Source organism: Candoia aspera, chromosome 16 (genome assembly GCF_035149785.1).
Source record: "Candoia aspera isolate rCanAsp1 chromosome 16, rCanAsp1.hap2, whole genome shotgun sequence".
NCBI classification, from domain to species: Eukaryota; Metazoa; Chordata; class Lepidosauria; order Squamata; family Boidae; genus Candoia; species Candoia aspera.
In genome coordinates this window covers 10,551,864-10,567,488 of record NC_086168.1, presented here as the reverse complement: position 1 = coordinate 10,567,488, position 15,625 = coordinate 10,551,864, and the positions used below count along the sequence as shown (strand labels likewise).

Sequence of the window (15,625 nt, the reverse complement as noted above, 5' to 3'; positions counted from 1 at the left end):
TGGGGGGGGGAGAGAAGGGACATTTCTCCCTCCCTCCCTCCCATCCTCCTCCACCTCCTCTGATAGAGTATTTAAAACCACGTGCTGGCCACAAATCTCTGCTCTCTTTTTTTCTCCAACTCTAATATTACATCATGGAAAGAAAAGCTGAGATTGAACGCATGTGAGGCACCCGGCCACCTCTTTTACCCTACCTGAAATCGAGCAAGCATCACCTTTGGCTCTCAGTAAAATCCCATTTTCCCCCTGTGCTTTGCATCTTAGCCCCCTGCTTACCAATGGAAAAAACCTCCAGACAGATTGCCGGGGCCAAGTACAGGTATTTTCTCCTCTTGAAATGAGGAGGGGAAGGGGGGGGGGGTTTCAAAGGAAGAGCATGATGAAAGAGGATGGCTGAATATAAAAAACAGAAAAGCCACCCCCCCCTTTCTTATCTCTTACCTGAAGCTTAAAAAAATACCTGATACACCCCTAATCTGGGCATTTTGCAAAACTGTTCAAGGAGAGAAGTTGTAACGTGCAACCCCAGACGGCTCCATTTTCAGTATATTCTTGCAAAGGAATTTCTCTCAGAAGGCATTGCTCATTACCTCATTACTTGAAAAGAAAAAAAATCCACCCCAAATACCAGAATTAAAACCCGTGGCTTCATTAAAAAAAAAAAAAAAAAAGGCATATTCAAAGAGCACATAAAAGCCGTTTGGTATGAAAAACAGCGGGTTAAACGATTCAGTGGGAATTAAGCCGATAAAAGCGTGACACACACATAATCTAATATGCACCAACAAGACAGACAGACAGAGTTTCTATTTATGAATAGAAAATAAACCTTTTGGCATCTTTCATTTTAATGCCACGTAGCAAAATAACTCACTAAGTCACAACCGTTATTTTACCCAAGCAAATGGTTGGGTGCCTTGAAAGAAAAAGGAGAATCTACTTTTTTTTTTTAGGGTTAAAGCAGAAATCTGAAGTTTCAGAGATTTCCCTACAAGAGAAGACACAAAGGTGAAAAGGAAGCAAAAAAAGTAAGCAAGCAGAGGTAGGAATTACCTGCTGTCCCCCTGGAGCGAGGAAGTCCTTTTTCTGAAAACGCCCCCAAGGCAGATGATATTGAAGGCTTAGCCACCGATGTCCAGACACAATTCTTGGTTGGCATGTTTCTCTGGACAAGAATTGCGTTTGGACAATCAACAGCAAAGGTTCCAGCTGGCTTTGGCGGTGACACGCTTTGCAAAAAGGGAGACACAGAAACGGGGAAAAAAAATATATATTAACGAGCCCTCCATTCAGATGCTTCCTTGAACTATTCACTGGCAACTTCTGCCCTCTTTCCCTCTGATTTCTCGCTATTTAATTTCCCGGGTGCCCAGAAAATAGGGAAACAATTTTTTTTAAAAAAATGAGTCAAATCCATCAAAATGCTCAAAAAAGACGTTTTTCTTAAATCCGGCCCTCCTTGCACAGACTGGGCAGCGGGGAGATTTCCCAAACAGCGGAAGACGGGCAAAGAAATATCCGTGGCTTGTGTGTGTGCATGAATTTCCAAAGCTACCTTAAGATGAAGGGCCTTGGCGTTTGTTAGCAAAAAGAGCTTCGCCATCGGGGGTGCATCCCGTCGGGAAAATAATTTGGGGGGCAGACCGTCCACGATCCATCGTGGAGGCCCACTTCCAACAAGGCTTTGCCACTTTTTCGTTGGGGAAAAATACGAAGCTGAGACCAACTGGGCTTTAGAGGAAGAGAAGGGATCCCTGGATCCTGGCGAATCCTCTTCCTCTCTCAATTATTCCAACCTTAAGGCCGCCCTCCCCACTGCAAAAAAACAACCAAAAAAACAAACCCGAGGGATAATGGAATGGAAGATGTGATTAAACATTTCAAAAGGAATCCCTCTGCTTTGGGGAAAGATGGGGCCACCTAGCCAGTCTCCAAAGGCGAGGATTATTTTCAGTTCCCGCTTTGCTTTGCTCCAAATTCGCTGCCTGTGGAAAGGAGGGAAGCCTCACTTCCTGCGTTTTGACCTGGGGGGCCCCTGATAGGCAGTTTTGAGCGGGAATCTCGCCCCCTCCCTCAAAAAACCCAACCTGAAAACTTTTCTTCCCCCTTTGCACAATCCAACCCAACCCTTCTTGTCTACCTTTCCCGCATCTCTTAGGGCGGAAAGAACAGGATCTGAAAGAGGATCATCGAAATGGCCTTCGAGGGATCCTTCCTAGGAATTTTTTCCCAGACTCCCCTTCCCAGTTTTTTAAAAATGGAAGCTCCCTGGGTCACTAAGTTTTTTTTTCCACCCCCAATCTTATTACAGAAAAAAAACCCCACCTATGAAAAGCGAGCTTAAATCCAGAGATCAGTAAATTAGAAAGCCTTTTGATTCTGCTTAAAGAAGTGGTTACGGTTGATCTCTTGGGCTGGTCCATGAACAGTTATATAAGGAGATGGAAGCGTGCCCAGAACTGAGAGGTATGTGTATATATGTGCGTGTGTGTGTATGCAGGCTTACACACAGACACACAGATATTCCCTTTCCCACCTGCGTGCGTGGGCACGTGAAATTCCCTGTCTCGTTCGGGAGAGCCGGATTATAAAGAGGAAACCTCGCGGAAAGGGACTCGGTGGGGCCAGGTGACAGCGAAGGAGGAAGGGAATAAAAAATCCCAAATTAAGGGGACAAGCTGCAACACCACCACCACCACCTCCCCAAAAAAGAGGAGGGAAGAACAGGAAACCTGCGGGCAGGCGAACTGGCAAAGCTGGGTGGCGGTGTGTTGCCCCAAAGGGAGGGAGTCTTTGGGGCAACCCCCCCCCCTCCCCGTTTAGCTTCCTCCCCACAGCCTAGAATTCCCTGGCCAGTTGGACTTGGAGCGCTCAGCCTCAGATGGAGGGATTGGAAAGGAAGCCATTCGGAGCAACACGCTAAAGCGCTGGGGGAGAGGAGGCAATAATAATAATAATAATAATATGATGATGATGATGGTGATGATGATGATGATGATAGCCATGCCCCCCTCCCTCCGCATTGCCCCGTCCAACTGGGCTTCTCCCCGACGACCCAGTCGCTTTGCAATTACACCTGTTTCGCACCCCCCACCCCAGTGTCCTGCTCTTCTTCCAAACCAAGGCTACCGGATTTGGGGGAATACCCACCCTGCGGTAGCCCACAGATCCCTGGAGGATTTGGGGGGAGGTGAAGAGAAGAAGGGGGGAGAGAGAGAGAGAGAGGGAGAGAGAGAGATGGGGGGAGAAGAGAGAGACCCCCAGAACCAAGCGGCTTCAAGAGGCAGCGGGCCATGCCTTGTCCTTCCGAATCATCCCTCCATCCTTCCTCCGTTGCCCGTCTTGTCTTGGTCTCTCTGTTGATCTCCCAGGCGGTCCTCCCCTCCTCCGCTGCCTGCCGGCTCTCTCTCTCTCCCTCTGGCCCCTGCTCCTGGGGGCTTCCCCTGTTCTTTTCCAAGCTTCAGATCTTCTGCTGCAGCTTCCCAAGGCAAGCCAGCATCCGCCGTTTCTCATTTGCTGCTGGGGATGCAGGACCGGGGCGCTTGCTGAGCAGTTAACATCCATCCTTGTCCATCTCTTTCCTCCTGTCTTTTCTTTCTTTCTTTCTTTCTTTCTTTCTTTCTTTCTTTCTTTCTTTCTTTCTTTCTTTCTTTCTTTCTTTCTTTCTTTCTTTCTTTCTTTCTTTCTTTCTTTCCCCCCTCGCTTGCTCTCTCGCTCTCTCTCCTGGGCCCAGAGCCTGCCTCTTTCTCTCCGCTGCCTCCTTCTTGCTCTGCTCGGCACAGTGTGCACCACGAACTGAAGGCACCGTCTGTCCAGGGGTAGGGTTTTAGCAGAGCCAGCCAACAATGTGTGTGTTGCAGAGGATGGCGAAGTGGAGAATCGAGATGGGCTTCAATTGGTACTGGATTTGAATAACACCACAGGGTGATAAATGTCCATTGTGTTTTCGGGGGTCATGAATCTCTACTCCTTTCACAGCGCAGGCACGGCAGCTGCAGGCTGGGGTGTCTCTTAAAGACACAGGCCACCCCCTCCAAGCTTGGCCTGGCGTGGAGGGAAGCTTGTGCTGGACCACGCGGCTGGATGGAGCCAGGCGGTGCGCTGGTGGGTGCCTCCTCGGATTTTTTTTTGCAGCCGTTCTTTTAAAATGTTTTAGGAAGGAAGGGACAAATGCATTGGGAACCTGGGTCTGGTCTGGAAGAGAAGTGCCGTGTTTGAACCAGGCTGGGCTTTAGAAAGACGGTTTCTAAAGGTAGTTCCTGTACACACCCAGACACCATGAATGGGGTGGGCTTTTTGAGAAAAAAGACGTTATTCTGCAAAATGTCTTTCCCCACATTGTTTGCCAAATTTCTGGGCATTACCCTGAAAGTGTTAGGAGCCGGTATGCCTTTCGACACAACCTTCAGGACATCCTCATCTGTCATACTTCACTGATGGTCTAATTCCCTTCTTGTGTGCCTGCTTCACACACAGCCGTCCTGTGGGTTGGATTGACCTTTGCTGTGTGAATATAGCTGTTGGGGCTTCTAACCTTGGTTTATGGCTTGGCAAGATTTGTGAGTCGAGCCCCAAGCCCCTAGCAATTCATTCAGAGCAGAGGGTGTAAACTTGGCCTGAAGGTGAGGCGGCCATGGCATTTAAGCCGCTTCCTGTCTGGTTAAGCCTGGCTGTGTTGCTCAATGCCACATGCTTGTTGTGATGTGAGTTTATTGTAAGCATCTTTCTGTTCAGTGGTGGTTTCACCCAGGGGAGCATGCACAAGCGTGCAGCTAGCTTGAAGACCCTCTCACAGAAATCTACAGGCATCATCTGGGCATTCCCACGTACTGAACCCGGGTCAACAGAGAGGTAATGGCTACGTCCCTTCTCCAGGAGATGCCCAAATGGATCAGCCAAATGACAGCTTACGAGATGACGATGGTGTGGCTCACCTAAGTTGCTACATGACAAACCGCCCATCGTGATTAGATCTGAGCTCGCAGCTTGCAGACGGATTAAAGATGCCCCTGTTGCAGTTGGAACCATCTGTAGTTTTAGGGATTTTTTTTCTTTTCTTAATACAAGTGTTGCTTGTTCAAATCCTTTTGAGCTGTGAAAAGGACACCTTTTCCTATTAGGCCTGGAAGTATGCTTTGATCCACTGGGTTTTGATTTATTTTTAAAGGAAGGGCTGACTGGGAGGCATTAAAAAGGTGCCCATCTACAGCTTATCTGCCCTGCTGTCCTTCCTGCGTTCCTTCTGGGTGAACCAGTAATTGTAAGGTCAGTTGGGCGCTTATGGCTTCCCAGATGGAAAGGTCCAAGAATCGGATCTTCCCGTCCTTGGACTTCTGTTGGCTGACCAACAGTGGAGTGGTTTCTCCGACTGCACTTTGTACAGCTAGTCCTTGTTTAACAACCACAACTGGGACCGGAATTTCCATTGCTAAGCAAAGAGGTCATTAAGCGAACCCGACCCAATTTTATGACCTTTTTTGTGGCTGTCGTTAAGGGAATCACTGTGGGCGTTAAGCGAACCATGTGGTTGTTAAGCAAATCACGCGGTTCCCCACTGATTTTGCTTGCCAGAAGCCAGCTGGGAAGGTCAAAAATGGCAATCACATGACCACGGGATGCTCACAGACCTCTCCATTTAATAAGATTAAAATTAAAATATAACGGTGTGAACATAATATATAAAATGACAGCATAATAAGTAACATCTGAGAAATGACCTCAACACTGTTCGTACCAGGAGAGAGAAAAATATCCGCCCCTAGCAGCTTCCAAGAGGCTAAATTAAACAATAATAGCAATTGTCTCAACAACTGAGCCTAAATCTAGCTACCCACGGTCTCTAATGGCATCAACACCTTGCATTAATCTATGGTATAACCAAGGTTATTTAATAAATTGCAGTTGACATGGTGGAGCCATCACAAGAGCCCAGGTTTGCTTAACTGTGGCTTATTAAATAAATTAAGATGGCCTGGGTTTACACCACGTGCGAAGCTAAAACCAGGCATTGTGTGATGGCGTGGTGTGATGGGTGAACCCAGCTGGCATTGTGGATCAGCAGAGCCATAATCTTACAGCATAGTCTTTAAAGCCCACTCCCAAAGAATAATAGTCACAGCCTTCAGAGAGAGAGGCTTTTTGAACTGGCGAATCACCACCAAGAAGGCCCTTTTCCTGAGCATCTCAAAAAAGTCAGGGCTCAGATTATTGTTTTGCTTACAGTCATTCCTTGGCTGCATCCACCACCTTGAGTGATTTGCAGTGGCGAAGGGTAAAGGAAAATGCCAGGCCTGAGTCTGACACAGAAGATCAGAAGAATCTGATGCAGTTAAGGAAAGGAGCAAAAAGGTTCAGAAGTACCTGATGCGAATCACGGCAAAGAAAACCCTCGATGATCAGTCTGAGATGTGCCCCCCTTAGAAGAAAAATCAGACACTCCTGCAGCAGATGAGAGGAACTACCTTGGCAGACCTTAACGAAGATGGATTTTTTTAATCAGCCAGCTCTTGGCAGTTGGCAGGGTTCAAAAAAGAAAAGTTGCACCCAGTTATTTTCCAAAAGAACGGGCTAAGCAGCCAAACTCGGTTTATGGACCGCAAGTCCGAAACTAAACCAACCATGTTATGCCTCAGGGAGTTGTGCAATTCTCTGCTGGGAATTTTTCTTGTACAGCTGAAATAGGTGGGGGCCACCCAATTATACCTTTCCTAACTCATTCCAGCCAGACAGGGATAAGGAAAGGACTTTATTGTTTCACCGTACATCATTCCTTCTGCTCTTCCTTTTAAACTTTCCTCCTTTTGCCAAGTTTTGGTGCAAGATGAATTAATTCTGTACATATGGATTGTCCAAAATCTTCTCTTCTCTTCTCCTCTTCTTCCTTCCTTCCTTCCTTCCTTCCTTCCTTCCTTCCTTCCTTCCTTCCTTCCTTCCTTCCTTCCTTCCTTCCTTCCTTCCTTTTTCCCTTCTGTGATGTTTTCTGCTCCACTTGTAAGAAAGAAAATATCTTGGTTAGTCTTCTCTAGTTGCCTGGCAACCCTGATGGGTGGAGGGAACCCATCAAAAAAAAGGGGGGGGGAGGAAAGGGGGGGGAAAAAAAGAACAAAATGTTACTGATCCAAAGACAAAGATGAAGTTTTGGGGTGCCATGTAACCCCGGTATTACGGAAGGCATTCTTCGGATAGTCCTTGTGTCTTTTTTGCCCTAGCCCCCCCCCCCCAACCTTCTTACACCAATAAATATGGATTAGTAAAATACTTTTTTCCCACAGTGCTGAAAAGATGGGCTTGATCTTTGCACTCTGCTTAAGCACCGTCCTGACAAGTTGCTCTGCAAAATTAACAGGGAAGACTCCACAGAGGGTGAGGTTGCATTTCAGAAACCTCTGGGGAGGGAGGGACAAAGTCCACCTCATGGACGGAGGGCAGGAGAAGGGGGAATGGCGTGAGGCGGGACCTGCTCCAATCCAGGTCAGGGTAAACGCTGTGCCTGGAGCCCTTGGTGGGTCAGTCTCGATCCCCGGCAGGAAATCCTTGACCGAAATAAAAATGCCAGGGGTGCAGAGGGGGCGAAGGATGCTGTTGAGTTGAGTGACTGAGTCACTCTTTGCTGCCAGAAAAAAAAAAATCCAGGAAAAAGTAGGGACCTTGCATTTGGAGAACTAAGGGCTGATAGCTCAAATATTCACCAGACCCTCTCCAGCCCATGCAACATTTAAATTGCCTGGATCTGCCTTCTGGCACATGTTACCTACAGGTTGTCCCACGATCTTCTTGTGCTCCAATATTTTGGGGAGCAGAGGACTCCCTGGGGTTAACTGCATTGGAGGAAATCCACCTTGGGTGGCAAAAGGTGGCCTGTCTTCAGTAGGGTAAGGTTGAATCTCTCCAGCTAGGAACGTTGCAAACTTTCTGGCCGTTGCCCACCATGCTTGCTGTGCCAGGAGCAAGGCATTGTGGGAGATTCACAAGGTGGTGTGGTTCAGCCACACATGATGCCACATGATGTATTCAGTGTGCGGGCCAGAAAACAAGACTAAAATTAGAAGCCTGGCCCTTATTTGATTTCTAAAATATATATATATTTTGATTTTCTTGCATCGCAAAAGCACACTCTTTTTCCCATCTCCGGCTCTGAGGCCCCCACTCCATTACTGAATTCATCCACATAGACATTTCAGCCCGTCTTTAAAAAATGCATTGCAGGTCGTTCCTTCTTTTCAGATGATCATTTTTTTTTCTTTAAATGAGTTTGGGCAAAAGCAGCTTAGCAATTCGCCCTTCTGCATTCTCAATGTTTTTCTGGCATGGTCAGAATAAAAAATAAACCCAAATATTGCTATTCTGGAGTATCTTAATTCGGGCCTGAATTGGTTAAAAGCAGTTTTTTGTCTGTCATGGATCTCGTTTCAGAGAAGAATTTAAAAAGGAAGATCAAACTCTTCTAAAAACCCACAGACAGTGAATGCTGGTTGTTTGAGCTAAATAAATAACATTAAATTTGCCCGGTTCATTTTTTCCCCTTCTTTCCTGTTGCATTCTCTCCCATGAATAGAAGAGGTGGGAGCAAAAAAAAAAAAAAGCCTTGCGGAGTTATTTCCAATATTTTCTTTCCTCCCTCTCTACTGATTCTTCCAAAAATGCAAGGCAAACAGTCTCCTTTAAAAGCAGAGCACAAGTTGAATAAAAGTCCAGAAGCCTCCAGTCTGAAGGCTGGACTGCATCACATCAGATCTCCAGAAATCCTGTAAGTTGAATGTTTCCTGCAATTATTTTCTCTTCTTTAGGTTCTCTCCACTACTTATCCAGGGCCTTTTCCAATCCTTGCACATTTATTTATGCTTTTTCTCCTAGGGATAAACCAGGGCAGAAACAAGAGGTTAGCCCAGCAAAGTCCAGATTCAAAGCATAGGTAAATCACAGTCTTTGCTTCTCAAGTTTAAATTTGTTCCAAAAATAAAGATCATCCTTAAACAAAGGATAAAGAGGTGTAGGAAGGCAGTTTTGAGAGTTTGGGGACCTCTGTTTATTTATTGGACGCATTCCCCCAGCTACGGAGGAACTCCTGTTCTTCAGCAGGAGTTCTTTAGCCTTTGGAGATACAGGCTAAAAAGACACAGCACAAGAGGAAAAAGCCATGGTGAGGGTAGAGGAAAACAAGGCATTGCAGGCATTTGTTCCTAATGTTTTATGGTTGCTATCAGGCCACGGCAGAAAGACAGAGAAGACACGTTCTTAGCGTCTGCCCAAACATGGCAGCATTTCTGCATAGGAATCTGATCCATGTTCTGCGGCTTGGGTCAGGATCAAAGCGTTTTATCCAGTGAGTCGAAGGCCTTTATGTGGTACAACCCACTGGATTCGCCTCCTTGTCTCTCTTGTCAATTCGGCGGAGCAACCTGCCACATTCTGCTGGCGCGTGTCTGGTGGTGCGGGGAACGGACATCTCCGAGGCTAAACCGACGAGTTAAGGCTCTTCACAAAAGGCCTTTTGACCAGGGTTTGTAAATGAATGGGTTATTCTTTCCCCTTGGAGGGTGGGACACCCTGGTCCCAGGGAGAACGGGGCATTTCTCCCCTTGAAAAAAATTCCCGGAGGAAAGGATGCTTAGATCTTACAGGTCTTTCCATTCCCACTGAGAGATGAAAAGGACTCACCGGTTCTAGATTGGAGAAGATCACTCCTTTCCTAAACCTTTGCTTCCCCGAAAGTACTTTTTTAAAAAGAATCTCTGGGGAAAACATTCTGCCAGGGCCGGATCTAGGATTAGGGTTAGGAAAATGCATCTTTATAATGAGTGCAAAGATGGACAACTTTCTGAGGGTCCTAAATATGCCTTTAAAAAGTCCTAATCCTGGATCTCCTTTGAGGAGGTGAAGCAGTCATAAAATAGAGGGGGGCTCACCCCTGAATATCAATGCTATTAGTGAACTGGCTGGCTAGTTTAAAGAGGCTAGTCCTTTCTTTCCTTTATTTTACCTTTCTGCTTCTGCTTCCTTCTACAGAATTGAGTTTAGGGGTGAAGAACTGGGTGTCCTGCCATATCTCCTACCAGCCGATGTGTCTTCCAGTTTTGCAATATATTTCCCCACCTTGACCTTTACCTTGGGCTGGGGGAAGCGGACTGGGATCAGCAAAAAACTCATGGCCCTGTCTGTTCTTAGTCTTTGGGGAGGCAGGAAGGAAAGGTTACTTTTCACGCACCGTTTTCAAATGGCGCAGGTGCAAATAAAGGTCTCCATCTTTGGTTTTAGAAATGAGCACCCTTAAAAAAAAAAAAGGAAGGGGTGACAAAGCAGCCTATTTCTGACAGCTGCAAGATGACATTTGCAGTGCTGTAAGTATAAATGATCCGGCACGTTTGATCCTTCCTGTTTCTCCAGTTTGAACTGATGCATTGGCGCATGGGGTGGGGTGGGTTGAGCGTGTGACCGTAGGGTTGAGTTTATTTCAGGGTGGCGGGTGGGAGAAGAGATCCTGCAAGTTTTGGAAACAAAAGGGGCATGGCTCTAGCCTTCTAGCTGAGGTGTGGGGTGGGGGGTAAGAATCAAGGCCTCCCAAACTTTTCCAACAGGGGGAATAAAAAGAGAGCATTCAAGGACCTGGAGATCTGATTCTGGATTAAAATGTTTCAGCACAGAGAGGTGAATCAAGAATGTGGGTGGTGGGAGGGCCAGGCTGGGATGGAGGACAGGTGAATCCACCCGTCCCCAGTGGAAAAAAAATCTGTGCTGCTGTTTGATTTCTTTCCTGGGCTCCCCCCCACCCTCTCCATTCCCTACCTCGGAGTTCCTTTGTCTGCCCTTTGTGATGGTAAAAGCTCTCCTAAATCAGCTCCATGACACGGTTATTGTTTGTCCTGCTGGAGTTTTTAAACTTTTCCCCCCTCCCAAGGTCAGGAATGTGCCTAGTTGCTATTGGCAGGGCGGTGGGGCATTGGGGGGGGCGGGGGTCAGCCCCATCTCCCTGGGTCATCTGACAACAAAACCTTTTGAAAGAGCGACTCTCCATCACCGGCGAGATTGTCTCTTGCCAGCAGGACCCAAGCCCGGCCCTTGAATGGCTCTGGCCAGGCCTCTGTCCACTGTACCGGTCAGCATCTGGCAGTGGACAGAAGGCCATTGTGTGTGGAATAGCTTTGTTTTGCATCACAGATGCCCGGGTTGGGGTGAAACTGTCCGAAGGGTCTGGTGGGTGGGAGAGAAAAGGGGGAGAGGTGGGGGCTGGTGGGGGGGCAGATTGCATGGGTCAGCGGTTCCTCGAAAGCCCCCTTTTCCCACCCCTTCGGGACCAAATGCTTTTCCACCCAAATTTCAGACAGCCGAGCCGAGGCATTTCCAGTGTCCTTCCCTTTGCTGCCCCACCGTTTTTTTTTTAAGTGGAGGAATTTATCAGGGCAGGAACAAAATGCAAAGAAGAGAAAACTCGTCTTGTTTTGAACCTGAAGGGAAGAATCAGTTGAGATGCTACGTGGGGGGTGTTTGGGGAGGGGGGAGGAAGAGACTTTTGCCCCTGGATTGAATGCACTGTTAAAAAGCACCTTGCGGGGAAAAATAATCTGGGGATACCTAAATTGTTCCTTTCTTCCTTGAAACGGAAGTGGGGTGGAAGGTGGCCTGCCAGGGATCTGTGTCAGATGGGAACGGATTTCAGAGTTTTCCTCCAGCCTAGAAGAGGCTGGGAAGGTTTTTGTCTGCTCAGTGGGCTGAGCAAGCTAATTAAATAAAATATTAATGATTTCCAGGGTTAAATGTGCCCTTTAAGGCATATTGCTAGGAGCCTAGGCTGGAGAGAGCATGGTGGGGCTTGGCCTATCGTCTGAGTCTTCTTATGAGTATATGGTAGCCAGGAGTTGAACCCCCTTGTGGAGGGGCATTCAATCTTTACGTGACCCTTGCTATGAACAAGCAGGAGGAGATCTTTGCTTTCTGTCCTGCTTCTGAGATGGAAAACACAGAATGCTGCACAATCGCTCTCCTCCTGTTGCGGATAAATAGTCTGTTGTTCATACTTGTTATGAAATAATAATAATAATGTTTTCAAACTGCCCTGTGTAAAATAACTCCGTTTGTTTTCCTGCCTTGGAGAGTGAAAAATCTCCCATGGCACCAAGTGCCTGTCGTATCTGGCAAAGGACGCGGAGGAGGAGAGAGAACATTATAATGTGAAAGGATGTATGTGTAAGGGGGAATACAAGCAGGCAAGTCATGCCTTTAAAAAAAAAAAGCTACCTAAAAATAGATCCTGATTCTGACATGGCAAAAATAGCTCTTGGCTCTTACAAAAAGATCAAACAAGTGAGGGAGGCCACAGACAGAAATGAGTTTAGCAGAAGTCTGGAGTATATTTTAAATCTGGATGCTCGACTCTCTCTGTTACCTTCGGATTTTTGGAACCGCAGGGTGGGAAGAGAGAAGGCATGGAAAAGAAGCTTTCTTAGGATAATTTGGGGCGTCCTTCACTGAATATGTCAGCTTCTTGATTCATGTTACACTCTGGGAGGATGCTTTTAATTTAAATTCTAACTACAGCTTTCCAAGCACCCGGAGTATATCCTAGGATATGTAGTCCAAAGAGCAGGCTGGAAAATAAGGGTCTAAAAAGCAAAAACAGGAATCTCTTTGGGGTGAGAAGAGAAAACCTCTGGAGTCACACACTGCACCAAGTCATGGTTCAGCTGTGGTTTACTGAATAAATCTCTGGGTTGGGTTTATCCAGCATGCTAAGCCATCCGTCCTGGTTTACCAACCAGCTTTTCCGAGGCAGCATCGTTGGGATGTGTTGGACTACAACCTCCATAATGCTGGTTGGGGATGCTGGGAGCTGCAGTCCCCCAAATGCAGAAGATACCAGATTTGGGAAAGGCTACCCTGAGTAACATTTTGTAGCCAGGTCCTTATTTTTAAGATGCCCTCCCTAACACGGTCAACGCTGAAGACATTTGCATGTGTGAATCCTGCCTTGCAGTGGAGGAATCCACTAAGCACCGAAAGGTTAAGGCTGGGCAGCATCCCTAGGCAAGATGCCCCAATAGATTTGATTTGGGATGATGGGATTCTGGGATTTCTCACTGGGTTGGCTGTTTTAAAAACAGCCGCTGCTTCCTGCTTCAGCAGTAAAGCTGCATTTCTCTGGGGCAGCGTTGATGTGTTGCCCTCTGCAGTCATGCTGAAACATGTGCAAGAATTCTTTCTTCCTTCCTGGTTTTTTTTTTTAGGACAGCCTAATTAAGTCTGGTTTCTTTCTACTGTTTCTCTCTTTTGACAGAGCAGGGATGTAATTAAATACCTCAGATCCTTGGACTGGCAGAGGAAAACCCACTGGTTAGAGCTGTAGTGCCATCTTCATCTGCCCATGCTTTGCCAAGGCATCCAGGCTTGGGGGCAGCGAGGGCGGATGGAAGGGGCAAAGGCTGAAACCCCAGAGGGAGCTGGGAATCTGAAAAAGAGAAGGAGGCCAACTGTAAATTGGACTGTTTGACTTCTTTCTATGCTCAGCTGTTTTTCCTTCCTATTTCCTTCTTGTTCTTCCCCAAAAGGGAAGAACTCTTACCAATCATAAACTAACAAGCGAGGTTCTAAAAAGGCTACTGCGCCTTTCTATGTGAATTTGTTTAGAAGGCAGTTTTGAGCAAATGCAGGGATCATAAAGAGCAGACATTTCTTGCTTGCTGCAAAATAACCCATTTTCTCCATTCTGAGCTTGTTACATCAAGCTGAACCTGAATTCAGACAACGGGGCCATAACTTTCCAATCTTTATCCTCCCTTGTGTTATTCCTTCTTCCAAGGGGAAGATACCAGCCAAAGACACACAGCTGGGGATCCATATAGTGAAGGATCAGCTGTACCCCCCTAAATCTGAATTCTGAGAGCTGTTTCTGAAGCCCTAAGTGGACAGTTAGATTGGCAAGTACCATGGACAGGGACCTAGATGTCATGGCCCCAGAGAAACAGGATTCTCTCCTACGGATGTGGATCGATGCACAACTTTTGAGTGTAACAAAAATTAAAAGGGGGAGGCGGTGGACAAGCAACCAAGACTTTCATGGCACCTGAGGGACAGCCAACTCATCCTCATTTGTCTTTGAGGCAGAAGAAACAGCTGTATCCTTCAAGATGCTCCTAGGTTCCTCCTTGCTGCTGTTGCAATAAGTGGGTGTTTGCTTGGACGCACTTGGGATTAATCTTATGTTCTGATGCTCTGCCTAAAGTTGTAATTGCTGCTGTTGGTTTGCTATAATATTCTACTTTCTGAGTAGTTTTTAGATGCCCCCTTTTTGACGGTCAAGGAAACGTGATCAGGGTTCAGGAACTTGTTCTAGCGGTGGTTGTTGCATAAATGAAAATGCCCAGAATTAGTGCTAATTTATTAGTGTTAATTGTGCGAAGCCAATTAAACTAGGCCAGATTGACACATTGTAGTGAACCCCAAATGAAAAACTATATTATGGATAAACAAAGAGAAAACAATTCTTTCATCCATAAATGCTGTCCTGGCACCTTAATCCTTAAAAAGACACTGAAGCCAATGTATTAAGATGGGGTTATACTGTATGGGTAGTTTCATTTAGTGACCACAACTAGGACCAGCAACTCAGTTGTTAAGTGAAGCAGTTACTAAGTGAAGATCATGTGGCTGTGACTGTGCTTACGATTTTATTTCAGTTTTTCTTTGTTCCTTGCTACTTCCTTCAGCTGAACTGGGTCTCTTTCTCTTTGAGGACAACTTGGTGTAGGGAAAATAAGCGAGTGGAAATTGGCTGCAATGGTCATAAATGCGAGGATTGGTCACTAAGTTGTTTTTAGCACCATCGTAACTTTGAACAGTCACTAAACAAGGCAATCACTAAGTGTGGTCTACCTGTATAGCTTTGGGAGAGATGCAGAAAAATCAAATTAAAAAGGACATTTTTCCAGCCAATAGATGGCAGCATTTTGCTAGCTTATCCTTCACTTCCGAGATCATGTGAAAGCTGTAGATCCATCTGGAACAAAACCTCCACATTCTGATCATAACCTCTTAAAAACAGACTTCAGAGCTGTGTTCACAATGCCTTGCTTTTTGCCAAGGCGAAAGAAGAACCAATCACTTATTATTATTATAATTACTTTGATTATATACCTCCCTTCCACCGAAGGACAATAAAGCTTGAAGTGGAACCCTCTCCTGTATCCATATCTCACAGTGTCATGTTTTGGGTGAGTGTAACATGTAGCTCAGCCACTGCGTCTTTCTTGCAAGTCACGGCTTAGGAAATGGGATGGACAGGGAGGAATGGAGAATTTTGGACTAGTGAAATGTTGGTTCCAGTCAAGACTTATGTTTAGAGTGATGTGTGAACCAACCCATTTTTAAAGTTACTTTTATGAATAGTTTTCTTATTTTTCCTCCGTTCCCCGCCCTCCCTGACAACAGAGTTTCATTCAAGCGGCAGAATAAGATGGAAGACCTCAGCTCTGTTGTTTTGAGCCTTTTCCATTCTGCGCTCTCCAAGGAACAGAGTGCCAGAAAATATCACAAGGGGAGGGTTGAGTTCTACGCCATATTTCCCCATTTTTAGTGTTGAACAACTCTTCCCCTGCTTCTTGCATTATATATGAATGGGTGAGGAATGAAAGTACAT

The 15,625-nt window shown here is 46.2% G+C and overlaps 2 protein-coding genes across 2 annotated transcripts in view; both read left to right on the top strand.

The window, feature by feature from the left end:
* The window catches only part of SLC27A4 (solute carrier family 27 member 4), a 99,465-nt gene that overhangs the window by 38,074 nt on the left and 45,766 nt on the right, over positions 1-15,625 (top strand). The gene's annotated exons all lie outside the window — the stretch shown is intronic.
* The window catches only part of COQ4 (coenzyme Q4), a 94,268-nt gene that overhangs the window by 48,192 nt on the left and 30,451 nt on the right, over positions 1-15,625 (top strand). The gene's annotated exons all lie outside the window — the stretch shown is intronic.